Source organism: Dendropsophus ebraccatus, chromosome 9 (genome assembly GCF_027789765.1).
Source record: "Dendropsophus ebraccatus isolate aDenEbr1 chromosome 9, aDenEbr1.pat, whole genome shotgun sequence".
NCBI lineage: Eukaryota > Metazoa > Chordata > Amphibia > Anura > Hylidae > Dendropsophus > Dendropsophus ebraccatus.
This window is the reverse complement of record NC_091462.1, coordinates 97,693,325-97,711,977: the sequence shown is the minus strand read 5'-3', so window position 1 is coordinate 97,711,977 and position 18,653 is coordinate 97,693,325. Positions and strand designations below refer to the sequence as shown.

The 18,653-nt window shown below is 44.1% G+C and overlaps 1 protein-coding gene across 6 annotated transcripts in view; it reads right to left on the bottom strand.

The window, feature by feature from the left end:
• The window catches only part of LOC138801300 (ankyrin repeat and fibronectin type-III domain-containing protein 1-like), a 195,318-nt gene that overhangs the window by 93,138 nt on the left and 83,527 nt on the right, over window positions 1–18,653 (bottom strand). Inside the window, exon 1 of one of the 6 annotated variants that reach the window (XM_069983964.1) lies at window positions 10,051–10,111. The exons of the other annotated variants lie outside the window; for them this stretch is intronic. The gene's annotated coding sequence lies outside the window, so the exon portion shown is untranslated. Of the gene's footprint in view, window positions 1–10,050; window positions 10,112–18,653 lie in introns of those variants that run through there. 6 annotated transcript variants of the gene reach the window in all.

The following is an 18,653-nucleotide window of genomic DNA, read 5'->3' as shown; positions in this document are numbered from 1 at the left end:
TATCCATTACCCAGCTACAGCTCCCATCACCTGTTCATACTATAAGCAGATGATGGGAGCTGTAGTTCAGTGTATATGGTTCGGATGGAATGCGGCGGATCGGCGGGAGTGCGAAGGGAATGCGGCGGATCGGCGGGCTTACTGTGATATCCTAATGTATTGAATGAATACATTTATGCAATACTTTGGGAGCAGGAACACTTGCTCCCCAAAGTATTCCATAGATGTATTCATTCAATAAAGCACTGTACACTACACCACATTACATTACATAGAAATCCATAGAAACAATTAAAGTCCCCTACTGGACACTCCATAGGAATTACACCTTTCGTTGTGACGTCACTGGATCTGAGAGAATTCTAACACTTCCTGATCTACTAAATTAAGGGAAATAGCCCTATATGTGCATTTCCCATAATTGATGTACATTAGAAATTTGTATAACTTTTCATAAGTAACAACATATCAAAAATTAATTTTGGCCGGACTTCTCCTTTAAAAGGAGAACTCCAGCTAAGTATTTTTTTTTTTTTTTAGATCGACTGGTATCAGAAAGTTATACAGTACTTAGCTGCTGTATGTTCTGTAGGAAGTGGTGTATTCTTTCCAGTCTGACACAGTGCTCTCTGCTGCCACCTCTGTCCATGTCAGGAACTGCCCAGAGTAGTAGCAAATCCCCATAGAAAACCTTTCCTGCTCTGCAAAAAAATTGCCAAAGTTCCCCTTTAAGGGTGGGGCTGTTCCTGGAAGAAAACAGTCATGAAAAGAATTGTATCACACTAGAAAAACATGGCTGCTTTCTTCCAGAAACAGGGCCACTACCAATGTTCATGCTCCGTCAGGTACTGCTGCTCAGCTCCTTTAAAGAGAATGGTGCTAAGCTGTAATGCCACCTGTGTACAGGTGTGGCGCTGTTTTTCTAATCTTGTACAACCCCAACAGCCCTGTTCTATATAAAACCACCTCACAAACCTCAAAACTCCCACCAATTCATCATTTCATTACCAGTGAACAGAGGGAACTCTGGGGATGAGGTGGTTGTGTGGAGCTGTGTGTGGTGCCGAGTTGTGAGGGACGGCACTTCTCAGGAGGTTTAGGCCTCAGGCAGTGGATTGTAGAACAATAACACGGTCTGTTGTAAAAACACTTGGATGATTCCGTTGTTTCGGGGCAAACACGAGGAGCGGCAGAGGAAGAAGCTTCAACTCTGCCCGGAGCAATCGCAGCGTTCGGGGAAAACAAGGAAGTTGTCACTTTCCTACGGTTGTGCCAATTAGCAGAACGTGTAATAAACAGGAACATGTAACACGGATAGCGAGCTGTCACAGTGCGGCTGCAGAAGAGGGAGAGCGGCTTCACATCACACACTGCGCAAAAAATGAAGGGAATGCTCATACCACAGGCCGGATTTGAATAGCCAGCTCTCTGGATTAGCAGATGATCAGAACGTGATCAGAGTGTGACAGAAAGACGGTCTGGAAGGAAGAAAGGATTGTGAACTATCGCTCACAATGATACTTTCCAGGAACTCTGACGCATATGTTAAAGGAGAACTCCAGCGAAAATCTTTATTAAAGTATTGTATTGCCCCCCCCCCCCCCAATGTTATACAAATCACCAATATACACTTATTATGGGAAATGCAAAGTGTTTTTTTCCCTGCACTTACTACTGCATCAAGGCTTCACTTCCTGGATAACATGGTGATGTCACTTCCTGGATAACATGGTGATGTCACAACCCCACTCCCAGAGCTGTGCGGGCTGTGGCTGCTGGAGAGGATGATGGCAGAGGGATGCTTAGTGTCCCTCCAGTGCCCTGTGTCCCCCAGTGTCCCCCTGCCATCATCCTCTCCAGCAGCCACAGCCCACACAGCTCTGGGAGTTGGGTTGTGACATCACCATTTTATCCAGGATGTGACATCACCATTTTATCCAGGAAGTGAAGCTCTGATGCAGTAGTAAGTGCAGGGGAAAAAGTACTTTATAAGTAATAAGTATATATTGGGGATTTGTATAACTTTTGGGGGGCAATACAATACTTTAATAAGAATTTTCGCCAGACTACTCCTTTAAGTTTACAATACTTGAAAACACTGCGCATGAGTAGTACCGCCCCATATTTTGTCTATAAAAGTTAACACAAATCAATAAAGGGGGCACTTGCCCAACTTATGTTACTGATACGTACATTAGCTGTCTGTGTCTGGGATTTTAAGTTGTAAGCAGAACTGCAGCTGCTAACTCTCATTAGGAACCATCCTATCCTGGGGAGTGTGTCTGGCTTTATAAAGTCAGACAAAACAAAAGTTAAACTTATCAGATGTAAATTATGTAATTAACTGACGGAAAATAAGGTTTCGACGGTCACTGAAAACTATTCGCAGAAAGATCGACTCTACGTAAATTTTTATAGCAGAAACGCTTTAAGAGAGTCAGAAGCGTGCATGCCCCCCATGTGCTGTATGCATTCCTGGCAACATACTGTATAGGCATGTTCCTGATAAGATTGAGCCAAGGTGCTCTGGAGGTCTTGCCCTAGACCAGGTTCCGGGCATCAGCGAGTCTGTTACACTACTTGACGGTGTCGGATACACTGAACAGCTACCGACTGGCGGTGTCGGATACACTAAACAGATACCCAAATGGATTAAGGTCTGGGCAACGTGAAAACCAGTCAATGGCACCAAGTGCATACACAACCTGGCCACATGCACCAGATACCTGGGCGTATGGCAAAATCCACATAAGTATAGAATGTAGTCTATGAAAAGGGTGGAAAGTCAAGCGGGGACGAGCGGCGGAATCCGGAATGCACTTACCCTTAAAAGGTAAACTATCTGCAGAAGAATCTAACCTGCTGAAATGTCCCTATAGCACATGGGGTGCTGAGGATGAAAGTGCGTTTCTTAACCTTCATCCTCTGTGCTGTTTCTGTCATTTAAGAAGTTTAATATTTATGCTATTTAGACTTTTTGGTGCACTGGGGGCAGGGCTATCGCCCCAAGTGTACCAATTTAATGAATATCAGCAGAGCCAACCAACCGTGGGCGGGCCAGATTGGTGCACTGGGGGCGGGATTGTCCCAGTACATTAAAAGCCTAATTAGCATAAAGATTAAACTCCTAAAAGGAAGGAATAGGCGCAGAGGATGAAGGTAAGAAACTTGCTTTCATCTTCAGCACCCTGTGGACTTAGATGTTAGATGATTAAACTTTAATATAGCGAGAACTTTGAATCATACTGTTGTATAGGCTGTCTTAGGCCAGGGCGACACAAATATTACTTTACTGAAAGAGTAGTAGATGCTTGGAACAAACTTCCAGCAGATGTGGTTGGTAAATCTACAATAATAGAATGTAAACCTCCCTGGGATAAACCTATATCTATCCTAAGATAATAAGAAAGGAAATACTGAAAGGGCCGACTAGATGGACCCAGTGGTCTTTTTCTGCCAACAACCTTTTATGTTTCTATAAAACAGTCATGAAAAAATCCATCTACTTTGCCACCACTGACCTCAATGGAACTTGCATGCGGCTTTTCTGCAATTACCACCAAAATCGCACCTGTTATGAAGTCACAGACAAGTGTCATTTTGACTGCACATCTGCTGTTGTGTGACACACGTTACAGTTTATTCCTCAGCCTTATGTACAAGAAAAAATTAAAGAACCTGTGTGAGATTAGAAAAACATGGCTGCTCCCCTGCAGAAATAGCGCCTCTCTTGTCCAGGGGTTGTGTTTGTTACTACAGTGGGGCTGAGCTGCAATACCAGATACAGCCTCTAGACACGAGTGGCGCTGTTACTGGAAGCTAGCAGCCATGTTTTTCTAATCTCATACAATTCCTCCAGGAAATACATACACACATATACTTTTGAATTATAACTGATAAGATATGCAGGAAATGTTTGATGTTCCCTTATAGATCCTGTTCTTAATCAGTCCTGACAGATCAGCTTTACAGCAGATGCTTTCTTACTATTCTCTCTTACATCTCAGTAACACAAAGCTTGTTTTCAATAAAAAGTCCTCCTGCATCAAAGTCTAGGCTTCATGGAAAAGAGCAGCCGCAGAGGATGCCTCTCATAGGAAACCTTTCAACACGTCTTACCCCCACCAGACCACTGAGTTACAGAGGTGACGTGGAAAGAAGTGTAAAAATACCTACGCTGATGTCTATATGGGTCGCATAAATCCAGGAAAATAAGAGTCTATCTCCTGCTTTTAGAGCAGAGTGGTGGTCGGTCACCTACACGCTAATTGGAAGGTAAGAGCAGCATATCAGGAGAAGGAGACAAGTTTGGTAAGTGAATGTATTCACAAAATTATATAAACTTGATGATTCCTACAGGTTTAAATATGTTAGCTGAGATGGGAGTACCCCTTTAACGGAGGGAAGTCTCATCTCTTGCCTAGAATGGAGAGCAGTTACAAAGAGGACAAGACCAAGACCTAGTCCTGCCCTGCATTACCCAGACAACCTACTGATGTAAATGACCACTGTGTAATGCTTCATTTTACCTCTGGGGGTGCTGCAGGAAACTAAACGCCTTAAATGAGGGCAGCATAAACTAGTGAGAAAAATGTTCAACAGAACAATGTATTACTTCTATCATTCCGTTCAGCAGTTCCCCTAATATGCAGGAGAATAGGCTTCATGCCACACTCCTCCCCCCGCCCTCCATCTGCTGATTGACAGTTGACTGCCTATACACAGCATATCAGCATTCGGTGGTTAGGGTGTGCTGGTGCTTATGAATATCCAGGACTAGTGAGTGGACAGGCATAATGGAGAGGACTATGTCTGTGTTATTTAGGAGGATCTCTATGAATCAGCTGTAAGTGGTACATCATTCTATTCAGCTCTTCTTTCACAGGTAGTCTCTGTAAGGATGTAAAGAACTTGGTCACATGACCTTCTCTCTTAAATTTGAAGTGTGCTCTGAGGTAGGAGTCTCCCAAGCTTAACCCCTTTCCTGATCATAACCAAAATCACTGCCAACCTAATTCAACCCACTCTCCAAAGACGACTGAGACCTTCCAGTCAGAGTGGGCTAACTTAAGCTGGTGTGCGGACATGGCCTGTCTGCTCTTTACTGGGTCCTACACACTGCCTTACGCTTAGTTCACAATTCCTAGTAACACCTAATATAAGCACGTAATAAAAAAAAAAACTTGCAAGTTAAAGGAGAAGTCCATCAAAATGTTTTATTAAAGTATTATATTGCCCCCTAAAAGGTATACAAACCCCCAATATACACTTATTACGGGAAATGGTTATAAAGTGCTTTTTTCCCTGCACTTACTACTGCTTCAAGGCTTCACTTCCTGGATAACATGGTGATGTCACTTCCTGGATAACATGGTGATGTCACAACCCAACTCCCCGAGCTGTGCGGGCTGTGGCTGCTGAAAAGGATAATGGCAGGGGGACACTGAGGGACACAGGGCACTGGAGGGACACTGAGCATCTCTCTGCCATCATCCTCTCCAGCAGCCACAGCCCGCACAGCTCTCGGAGTCGGGTCGTGACATCACCACGTTATCCAGGAAGTGACATCACCATGTTATCCAGGAAGTGACATCACCATGTTATCCAGGAAGTGACATCACTATGTTATCCAGGAAGTGAAGCCTTGATGCAGTAGTAAGTGCAGGGAAAAAAGCACTTTATGTGCATTTCCTGTAATAAGTCTATATTGGTGATTGGTATAACTTTTGGGGGGGGGGGGGGGGGGAATACAATACTTTAATAAAAACTTTTGCCAGACTTCTCCTTTAACACGCTCAACATCCTGTTCACATTGCTACCATCACTTAAGCCAGATCTGGGTTGAGAATACAGTGATCCTGGCACCACATGAGTCTAGGACATTTTACTGCTACCCAATAGTTTCTATTTGTTTACGCATTATATTATATAGATTATAGGACTGGCCTTGGGCTTCAAACATGTAGACACATTCACACCCCAGTCCAATCTAGCTCTTTCCAAATTTATTGCCAGACAAAATGGTAGACACCTATCATCTTGAATTGGAGGTCTTGAATGCGTAGATAAGAGTAGACACTGACCCCAACCATATTCTTTGCCCAGGGGTCTCCACCAACCCTAAGCTTGGCCTGACTAACAACAACAACCATCGGAAACCTGTACTGGCAGCCATGCTGATGGTTTCCCAGCTTGCCTATAAACCAATATAACTTATAAATAGCTAAATATAATATGTAGTAATTTGACTTTACTGGGAATCTTTTAATCTAAGGGTGAAGTATGACAAGCCTTTTGGAGAAGGCATCTCAGTGATCGGCTTAGGGAAGATGCAATGGGCCAAACAGTTCTTCTGCAGTGGCCTCTGCTGGAGAAAGGTAGCATTACAACACTGTCCATTCAAATGTAATACATGGCGGAGTCCTCCAGGGTAGGAGCCACACTTTCTTAGCGGCTGTCTGCCCTGGCTCATAGCAGGGGGTCCCCAGTGGGTTTGTAAATCTACATATAGACAGAGGTTGTCTTTATAAAACTCCCATGGCAGTGCAGGACAATGGCGTGCCTGTTGTCAGGCTATGAGGGATGCCCCATGAACTCCACGTATTATTGGAACAGATGCTATTTTTTTATTGGACCGACTCGCATTTCAAGTTTAGTGCCCCCTTAACTAAAACAACACTTTTCAAGTGGCAAACAGCGAGGGTGTCAGCCGAGCATCAAATAACCTAATAACTTCACCAAAACCCCATGCACATTGCTGAATGCTAATCTCAAGGCAACGCTTAGCTGATTTTTAATACGCCACCCAAACATAATACAACCTTATATATATTAACAATTTAAGTGGTGCCAGGATTGAAAGCAAGCTTTTTCTCAGGCTTGGAAAGCTGATTTTCTGAAGGAGCCCAGACAGTGATGACGGGGGAAGCCATGCCGAGATGCGGTTACACAGGCTTGGCAACTACTGCCTTGATGAATTTTATTTTTTATGGAGCAACGTAAACCTCCCTTGATACCGACCACACAGCATGAAAGGAGCACAGGGCAGAGAGAGAGAGGGAGAGGTGAGCGCGGCTGTGAAGTGGGACCTGGTAGGAGAGACTCGCTGCATTACTACAGCCCGGGGCCACTACACGTGCAAACACTCCTGGGCTCCTGTCTAGACTAGAGGAGAATAACACAGACTCCATTCATTGACAGCAAACAGAGGTATTGAAAAGGGTGTAGAAGAAATCTGATATAGTACACATTTGAGTCATATTATTATGACCACCAGCTAATTTCTAGTGCTAGCATGGCCAGAAGCTAGACAGGCTGGGGGCGAATTCAATAAGGTCTTGGTAAGCGTCACCGCCATGCTGAATGCTGGAGGATCCATAGATAAAACAAATCCATCAAGACTGGGGAAGTAGAGGGTAAGATAGTACTTAAAGGGGTAGTTCAGCAAAAAAATAAAATAAATAAAATAAAATAAATGTATATATATATATATATATATATATATATATATATATATATATATATATATATATAAATCTCAAGTCTTCCAGTACTTATCAGCTCCTGTATGTCCTGCAGAAAGTGTTGTATTCTTTCCAGTGTGGAGAGCAGGAGAGGTTTTCTATGGGTATTTGCTACTGATCTGGACAGTTACTGACATGGACAGAGGTGGCAGCAGGGAGCACTGTGTCAGAGATAACAGCACTTCCTGCAGAACATACAGCAGCTGGTAAGCACTGGAAGACTAGAGATTTTTTTTTTATAGAAGTAAATGACAAATCTCTGGCACTTTCTGGCACCAGTTGATCTTAAAGTGTCACTGTCATTTGTTTTGTTTTTTTGCAGAAACCAATAGTACAGGTGATTTTAAGAAACTTTGTAATTGGGTTTATTAGGCAAATATGCCATTATCTGCATTCAAAAAGACTTTCCCCAGGTCCCGCGCCCTTTCCCCCCTCCTCTCTCTCGTTCACTGCTCATTATCAAAAAATCTCGACTCTTTTACATCAGTCGAGCCCTGTGTAACCTATGGAGAGGGGAGGAGGGAGATTAGTCCCCAGCAGAGAACAAAGGATTACACAGGGGGCAGAGCTTCAAACTGCTTTTTCATGATAAAAATGCAATTTTCAGCTAATAAACCCAATTACAAAGTTTCTTAAAATCGACTGTACTACCCCTTTACGTGTCTTGGTCATGCTCTTCCAACCAGTGATAGACATTTTTAGCCGTGTCACATGTTGCATCATCTTTCTGCAAGATCCCATCCTCCCCAGGGAGACAGTCAGCAGGTATGGGTGAACGTGATCTGCAAGGATGGATTCATATCCACCTGGGTGAGTGGCCCAGAGAACACCATGAGAACATCCCCTAGACCATAGTGCTTCAGCACCAGCTTGTGTTCTTCCAGCAATGGCTGCAGGGTGTTTGTTCTCTAATATTTGCTGCCTGCCATGCCAATGTCTATCCATACTATGAAGCATGTGAGTCATCAGAGAAGACAAAACTTTACCAACCAGCGGAAATCCTATTCTGATAATGTTGTCAGAATTTAAGCCGAAGCAACTCCGTTAGCAGAGGTGCAGTGACCACCAGTCTACTTCACAGCCCCAAATGTTAGCTGATCTGTGGTCCTAGATGCTGTAGCGCGTCGGTCCCAGTTCCCACACCTTCATAGCTGATGATCACCTCTTGTGTGCAGACAGTCTATAAGCCCACCAAGCCGGCTCACAACACACTACTTCCTTAGTGAGCTGCTTGTTAGCATATTAGAATATTGCAGAACCTTCCATTATACTGCGAATAAAAACTCCTCTCCAGATACCCTATTTTGACTTTCTTAATAGAGGGGGCTCCTTCATTACAGGGGTATTCCACTCAAACATAACTTTTGATATGTTGCTGCCCATGGTGAGACAAACAATTGCTTCCATACTTGTTATTATCTATTCAGTCTCCTTCCCCCAGTTCTGAGCTGCTACTTTCTGCTGAAGGCACAAAAATCTGTGTGTGAGCCTCTCTCTCTGTCCCCCTCCTCCCCCCTCCCTTCTGAGACAGCGAATGTAAACAAGTCCCTGGAAGGCTTTATCTGCAACATTGTAGCTTCTTTGTAATGCTGGGAGGGTTAATCTGAGGTCAAGTTGGGAGAAGGAGACTGAAAAGACAACAAGTATGGGATGACTTATTAGTCTCCCATGGGCAGCAACATAAGAAAAGTTATGTTTGAATGGAATACCCCTGTAATGAAGGAGCCCCCCCAATCACCTGACAGAGCAAAACTGTGGCTACAAAGTATGTCTCACTCTCTGAAGACCATCCACATGGATTTACATACGGTACAATGTAATGCTTCATGTCTCCTGTAGAGGCACTGCAGGGAAATTAATCACTTACTACCAGCGTTCCCCAGAGTTGATCGCCAGGGATCAGTCAGATATTCTTAACATAACCCCCATCTATTCTGGCATTAAAAGGCTGTGGAGTCTGCTTTCTAATACAACTAATACAAAGCAGATAGCAGGTACGACACCTCCTGTGACACCTTCTGCTGCTGGTGGCGACAATGTATGGCTTCTCAAGGAATGTAAAGTCAATGTGATCATAAAGTACAAAGACAACCACGGATGTGGCAAATATACAGCCACATATGTTACACTGTATATACATCAATCAACCCATAACAATAAAACCACCAACCAGTGAAGCAAATAATACGCATTATATAGGGACAATAGCATGTCAGGTGCTGGATCATGTTCCGGCCTTACAAATATTGTTTAGGAAAGAGGAACATGACAAAGAGTCAAGGTGGTGACTCGGCCTTCAGATTTTCCAGATCTCAATCGATAATCTATATCAGGGACGGAGAACATTCAGCCCTCCACCTGTTACAAAAGTACAATTCCCATCATGCCTGGACAGCCAAAGCTTTAGCTGTTCAGGCATGAGGGGAACTGTAGTTTTGCAACTGCTGAAGAGCCAAAGACTCCCCATTCCTGATCTATGGGATGTGCAGGAGCAACAAGTCCGATCCATGGAGGCCGCACAACTCACAGGATCTGCTGCCAGATGACCCCCTCGCAGTCAGGTAACCAGATGACCCCCTCGCAGTCAGGTGACCCCTCGCAGTCAGGTAACCAGGTGACCCCTTGCAGTCAGGTGACCCCTGGCAGTCAGGTGATCAGGTGACTAATATGTAAACCAGGCCTCTGGTGGCTTGTATAAACAGGAGATCTGGCTATATGTAAACCTTGGCATTTTTTACGCCTCTAATCTTCCTTTATAATCCACACATTCAGTCTTGTGAATAGCACAGAGAGACGTCCTATACAATAACGAGTTTACCGACGTCCAATATGGAGGCTTCTTAATCTTTTATAGGAAGCATACTTTGCATACTTCCAATCTGTTGGCTACTTCCATGGTTACCCTTAATGCTTTAGTCTTATGTCTCTGGTATCAAGCAGACCTTTGTGTCCCGAGTCTCGGGTCTTTGTAAAGACACTGAACATAACAAGAATGAGAGTGGATCTCTGTCCATCACAGCGGCAGCCCTATAGTTACACAAGTCCCCATAGAGTCTGGGCTGACAAAGTGGGATCCCTGACCTACATAGAAGTGGTGGAGAGGGAGGCTGACACTTGTCACATTGCCCCAAATTCCCATTCCGGGAGTGCACTAGAAGAGAATAGGCCAATACTTCTTAGAGGTGCCATGTGATCAATGCCGCAACTTTTTTTAGTTGCTTTGTGACTGTGAAATATTGTGACTGTAAACATGTGGTGCCTCTCATAGACTCAAAAACAGAGAAGACACGTTCATATATAGCTTGCAGAGTAAATCCTTTAAAGGGAACCTGTCCTCTAGACAATACTATTCATTCTATCACCATCATGTTATAGAGTAGGAAGAACTGAGCAGGTTGATTTATATCTTTGTGGGAAAAGAAACAGTACAAATTATAACATGTTGAGTGAAATCCTTGATCATTCTGTGGTAAGGAGTCCAGTGGGCGGGGTCACTCACTGAGCTGGACTCTTTAACCTGGAAACATCAACATTTCAATCAATACATTTCAAATTATACAGAATCTGTTCCCATAAAAGATATATATCAATCTGCTCAGCTCCTCCTGCTGTATAACATGCTGCTGGTAGCTTAGGTAGCATCTTCATGGTGACGGGTTCCCTTTAACCAGATGCATCAGAACGCATCTAATAGACTGTCTTAGGGGCCATACTGCACGGGACTATTATCGTGTGGAAAATCGTTATATAGTTCAAATTTAAATGATAATTTTCTGTGTAATTCCACATCTTTCCTTCATTTGCTGGGATCAGGTGGAGTAAACAATCGTAACTAACGAATATCGTGTGATATGGTGAACGATTTCAGGTTAACGATAAACAAAATCTCGTTTGCAATCGTTTCCTGGTACGTCTCCCCATTAATCTTTTCCTAGTACTCTGCACTCGCCATTGCTATTATTCCTCTTGGAAATAGAATAGAATGACGACTTGGTATTACCTCTCCCCTTCTCAATAGGGTGTGACCCTATACACAGACATTGTCAATAAGGAATGGACAGTGTCAGAGATTGTAGGGACATACCCCCCTTGGTAGCGGAATGGTAACACCTAGTTGTGAATTTCGTCATAGATTCCCAGGAGGAATAACACAGAAATGCCAAGCACAGAGTTCTAAAGACAGAAGCCTCGGCAATGCTATTTCATGGGAAATAGTCCTGCAAAAAGAGGAGTGTGACCAGAAGACTACAACTGATAATGGTGGGGGGTGGCCTCCCAATATACGGTTTTGTAGACAGAAGCACATGTAGTAGGGTACAATGTCTATAGAGGGTTGGGGCTTACTACAGATACGAGTGTAGCTTAGGCTATATACAGGACTGGAGTGTAGAGTGAATCAGACTGTCGGGACAGCCTGTCCAGTGGGTGCACCACCACTACTCATAACCGAGGGGCAGAGGATGAAGACTCACTGCTGCTGGCTACCTAGAGAATAGAAAGCTGTGAAAGTGGAAGGACAGCTCTACATTGAGCATGCCTAAGTCAGACCACTCGGTATTTGATTATCAGTGGCTCAAGAGGTTGGATGCAGCCCTAAGAAAACATGGATACAGCCTAGGCTGGACTCCCAAGGGCCACATCCAACTTTCTCAGCCACCGGTATTCAAATGCCGAGCGTTCTGACTTGAGCATTGTCAAGTTGCATTCATCTCTTCTCTATGTGGATCAGAATTGCTGTCTGCCTACAGATATTGATCCCACCCATAAAAGGGAAACAGATACCCTGTTTCCCAGAAAATAAGACATCCCCTGAAAATAAAACCTTGTAGTGGTTTGGCTGAATTGCTAAATATAAGGCCTCCACCAAAAGTAAGACCTAGCAAAGTTTGTGTTTGTAAGCATGCCCGCCCAACAGAACACCAGGGTATGCAGCTGTGATTCTTTTCAGCCGGCCGCCGTTGTCCCCTACCGCCACAGTCCGTTGCAGAGCAGCTACATGCACCCTGATGTTCTCTTCCTCGGCCATCATTTGTAAACGTACAGACAAGGCATGATGAGGCCGTTGCCTGCTGCCAGCCATGTTGTCCCCTAAGGCAAGACCTAGAGCTGCACACAGTCTGCCGTTATCCTGACGCCTGCTGCCATACTGTACACTGTCCCTGCTGTGCTGTAGAAGAGTGCTGTGGTGAGCTTCCCCTGGTGGCCAGAAGCCGCCATACTGTACGCTGTCCCTGCTGTGCTGTGCCATTGTGCTGTGGTGAGCTTCCTGGTGGCTGGAAGCCATCATCCCGTAGTATTTATCCTTACTGCACATGTGACATGTGAATTCTTCAGACATTCCCTGAAAATAGGACCTAGCGCAGCTTTGGTAACAAAAATTAGTATAAGACACTGTCATATTTTGGTGTCATGCTACATATGAGACCAGCAACACTAGTTGGTTATTCAACCCAAGCCAGCAAGTCAGGAGTAAAGTCTAGATGTGGAAACCATCAGTCACTAGACCGGTTTGTTGTAGTAACCATTTATAAGACTGTGCGTCTATGAACACTGCCGATTGTAACTCTTCAGTAACTCTACCAGTAAAGTCAATTACTGTATCCTGGACTTTACCACCTGAGTGGCCCAAACACCCCCTGCTAGGAATAGTATAACCAAGTAAGCCCCAATTCATGTGACATGCGGTATGAGAGTGAGAATTTGCGTCCATTGCGGTACACAGTGATACCAACAGGACGAGGCCCTGCCTTTCATCAAATCCAATGCTGCGCTTAGTATTTACTTAGGCACACAGATCCTTTTAAGAGAACTTTTTTAGGGTCATGACGTCCAGTTGTTGACAGTATTATATGTAGATTGTTATCACTTAATATATCAGGAATGTAACCCAAGCATAACTCACTCAGGTTATATGCATGTGGATAGGAATCTCCCCATGTGTTCTGCTGAAATCTTACCCGAAATGCGTCAGATAGCCTTTTTAACGACACAATATGCTCTTAATAAGAGCTTAATATACCGTGCTGCCGGAGCAGCCCTCTGCTTGTTTCACTGGCCTCCAGCGGTGGGGGTACGGTTTCAGCGGAGCCTGCAGCCCCATCAGCACTGGTTTCAGGAGACAGCACGTTTTGGAACTTGTCAGGATGGATAATCTAAATTAGGAATCAAAACATTTGGTGCTGAGTAGCAAAAAGAGAGAAATCAAAGTGAGTCCTTGTTACCGGTGGAGTCAGCAGTCTCACTTAATGCAGAGGCTCCAGTGGGCAGATCTCCTGACATACCATCTCTTGTCTGGGGCCGCGCACAGAGCGCTACTGAAAAGCCGCACAAACAACAAGCAAACATTCCACTTGGTCTCACTAAACGCTGCTAGTGATAATAACACATCTCTTATAGCACAAATAACATGTTTACCGAGGCAGAAGTCACACAGCTATTCACAAGATATGGTAGAATGTCTACTGTAATATAAATATATATATATATAACAAATCATCAAGGTGCGACTTCTAATCTACTTATAATATATAGAAAGGGGTGTTATTCTCTATAATACACACCACAACTGCTGCAGAACATGAATTACTTGATATGAAACAACTTCATCCTTTTTTATGAAGACTGTGTGCAACATCTGATGTGTACTGTGGTGTTCTGCAGCAGCTGGGGTATGTATTGTAATGTTCTGCAGAACCTGAGGTGTGTATTATGGTGTTCTGCAAGCAGCTGAGGTGTATTATAAGGTTCTGCAGCAGTTGAGGTGTGTATTATAAAGTTCTGCAGCATCGGATGTATATTAGGATTTTCTGCAGCAGCTGGGGTGTGTATTGTGATGTTCTGCAGCAGCTGAGGTGTATTATGTTGTTCTACAGCACCTAAAATGTATATTATGATGCTCTGCGGTATCTGAAGTGTGTATTATGATGGTCTGCAGAAGCTGGTGTAGGGTATTATCTGCAGAATCTGAAGTATTATGCTCCGCTTTAGTTAAAGTGTGTATTACAGTATTATATAAGACACGCTGAAGCTGCTGCAGAACCTCATTTTTTATTTAGAAAGTGGGCACTACATGTCAGTCAATGGTTGGCACAAAAGAACATGTAGCAAAAGTTACCTGTAACAGGCAGCTTATACAAGAAGAGATGAGCGGTGCCTGGGCAGCGCTGCTCATCTCTGTGTTGGGTTCCAAGTTTAGAATGTGGATATATTCCACAGTTTTTATAATTTTTTTCTTTTGTTAAAATGATAGAAACAGACAGACCTAAGAGCACCCAAATGCACCATATAAGATGATACGCCTGTTATAAATGGTACATAGTAGATGCAGTCCCCTGGTAGAGATGCCGCCTTGGGTATGCATTGGTTATATCACTATTAGGGATATTTATCAAACATGGTGTAAAGTAAAACTGGCTCAGTTGCCCCTAGCAACAAATCAGATTCCACCTTTCATTCCTCACAGACTCTTTGGAAAATGAAAGGTGGAATCTGATTGGTTGCTAGGGGCAACTGAGCCAGTTTCACTTTACACCATGTTTGATAAATCTCCCCCTATATTCCTACGTTTGTATTACTATTCTCCAATCTGTGGCCGCCCTGCTGTTGCAAAACTACGACGGAGAAATTTCCATCCCTTGTATTTACATAGTCCTACGTGCTCCCTGTATAAGAACAGAAGGCCACAACAATAAAGGCCGGTTCCCTGGAAGGTCTAGTATGTGTTCCCTCGGAATGTGTGTGCATTCCATCCTATTTACACCTTCCCAACCCTTATAACTGCACACATGCAACCTGGCCACAAAACACACGCAGCCCTCCTCACCACAAAACACAAACACACAGCCCACCTCACAGCAAAACACCGAGGGGAATACCCGATATCCAGCCTGGAAACGAGATCTAGAGGCTCTGACCTCAGGCACCCTGAAGGAATGAGCCGGCAAAGGTTTGGATAAACACAGCCACCTATAGAACGCTTCTCCATGCTTCCAAATTTCAATTTTCTTCCTCAGACTTGAGCTCCGATCTACAGCCGGCTCTTAAAAAAAAATAATTACCAGTTTTCTCCTTCAGCGGAAAGGCCGTAATATCTCTCAGCTACATTCTTGTGGCCTACGTCGACCCAAGAGCCAAAAAACTCAGGGGTAGGGTCCGAAAAAAACTAAATAAACTTGACGGGGATAAACATCTGTCTTAAAGATTGACTATGAAACGCGCTGAAGCCTAAGGAAACAAACCCACGTAACAGTTCTGATATGTCAAAGTAACAAAAAGTGAGTGCCAGCTGATTATTTGTGTGTCCTTACCCAGAATCCACGTCTGCCGCTGAAGACTGGATGGAGCCTATTCATCACAGTCACACATTTACCGCAATCTAACGTCTGGAATGTGATATTTCATGCAGATTTACTTTCGCTATCGTGAGCCATAATTGTACGAACCAGAAGGATAAGGGCCAAGTTAGAGATTTCCTTAGATTTTGATTATGAGGAGCCACCGTTTATACCCGAAAGGTTCTAATCTAACGATAAAGAACTCGGGGATAGTGATAAGCAAACTTTTGGAATGTTCAGGTTCGTCCATCCATGTTTTTTCAGGACTCCCAAGGGCTGTATCCGACTTCTCCTGGCCCCAGGAGTTAAACGTCAAGTGTTCAGGTTCGGACGTACGCAAATGTTGGGTAAGTTCACCAGGGCCGCTTTAACCAGAGGACAAATGGTGCATTTACATTGGGCCCAATTGTTTCAGGCATAGCTACAACATTCACGGTTGTGATCAGGCCCAGGTGCAATAGTAGCCAGCCCGGAGGACTAAGATCGGCAGGAGGAGCAGGAGAAATACAGAGAGCCACCTAAAAGCAGGTATGGACCCAACATGGCAACCCGTCTCTCCCCCACCATGCCTGCCTGTAACTGAAACTATTACTCCCAGCCCTACAGCTGCTACTACACCTATCACTACTGCTACTCCCAGCCCTATTGCTACAAAGGTGGGGTAGTCTGTGTGTGTGGGTAGGGGGGCCCACTCTTGAGGTCTTTGCACTGGGCCCACAAGTGTACTAAAATGGCCCTGAAGTTCGCTCATCTCTACTCATGGACTACTCAGATGATGCACTGGGCCACTACTTCCCAGATATGACTGCAACATCTCTAGGGTATGCTTGCATTCCTCAACATTGTGATGTCACTGTGCAGGATTAATTGGTACAGTGATGTCACAGAGCCTGGATACAATTCAGAGGTAATAAACCTGGGGATGTCATAGTTCACAGGTAATAAATACAGCAATGTCATCTTACTGCGACAGTAAACACAGTACAATATAATGTATAACAGACAGTAAAGTCAAAGTATGGGGGTAATTACACAATGACATCATAATACAGGGACAAGAAACAGTGATGTCACAGTACAGAGGTAATTAACACAATGACATCATAGTACAGGAACGATTACCATGATGTCACAGAACAGAGGTAATTAACACTGTGACATCACGTTGTGCACCTGCATGGTACTATCACTGTTAATGGCCAGAATGAATAATCCAAATGGAAACAAGGAGGCTGAAGCGGAGGAAGTTCTGAGCATGAAATCTGACTATGAGGAGGAAACAGAAGCCAGGTCCTCGGTTAGGAAAAAAGCAGAAATAATGTTACTCATAGGACCTTGAACCATATCCTGTTTCTATTCAATGAGGCCAATGTGCCAATGTCGGGCAGGGCTGTTGTGATTTCCCACTCACTTTTATTAATGAAGGGCGGTGGAAATGACTAATAGATGATAAAGTAGAAGCGGTCAGAATCTCTCATAGATGTCAGTAATCGGAGATTGCTGTATTTTGGGTGGTGTTTCCTTTTTTACATATCGTACATAGAAAATGATACCGTCAAGAGAGATCCCATCCAAGTGTTCAGAAGGATGCCTTAAAGGACTACTCCCAATCCTCCATACATATGAACACTCCTTAGGCAGCAGCCTATTTCTCCTAGAACAAAAGAGTTAGGCAGTTGAAATTCGACATGCCTGATCCTTCTCTCTACCATCATTTGTTCAGTCGGGGGACCCCTATGTGTATTAGATGGGTAAAAATGGTCGTTTGAGGGGCCTTAAAGGGGTCATCCAGTAAAAATGTGCCTCCATCATCCCGATGCCTGGTGTCTGCTTCGCCCCACCGACTGGCACTGAGGTTGGCACAAGACACTGCTGCTCAGCCAGTCACTGACCACAGCTCTCATATTCATATCCTCTTTTTTTCTTTACATTATGGAAGAATTTGATATGACCATATGGCAGACCATATGACGACTATTTGGCCTCTAAAGAGAGGAGAGCAAGTCCTGGCTGTCCCCCTTTCGCTCCATGTAAGGGTAGTACTACCAGGGCAGATCAGAGCGCTATGTAAGCACCAATCTAGTAGATCGGTGATTGTTTAACAAGCCTATTACCTATCTTGAATATCCTGTAGACAGGGCTGAGCGATTGATCTCTGGATTGTCCATGAGGCTCTTTACCTTCATCATCATCAGTCGCATGTTACACGGGGACACACACAGCCAACGGATCAGGATTTTTTTATTAGTCCAAGGGTCATGGAAAGCAAGGGCAAGTAAACACCCGGCCTTTCCATCCAGGGAGTGCGAAATGAGATTTCCTAGCAGGAGGTCCCTGTTCTCTATGGACGCCATTGGGTCATGCCAAACATTTACGAAAAGATGTGACCTTCTGGGGGTTCTTGGTTGACAGTAACATTGCTGTTCACTTTAGCCAAGTCCCGAAACCTAAGAGACGCTAACCGTTGAGTGTGGATGCTACTTGTTCTTTTACGTACTTGACTTTATGATCTGAATTAGGAAAGATTATTACCTAGAAAGTTCCTGGGCCGTTCTCCTAAGACGTCAGCCGTTGCCGTGATCTGTACTTGTCACTTTTCCTGATAATAATTCTGGCCTGCTCTGTATGTGGCTCTCCCCTCTCCCCAGCCGCTCCCCCCCGCCGCTGTTTGGCTTGGCACCGGTAGCCAGAATAATTTGTTTCCATTGCAGTGAAGCCCTAATTACCTGGAATAAACTTTTTACACTAAGTGTGTTTGTTTAACAAACTGGCCCTTTCAGAGCCATAGCGAGAGCTG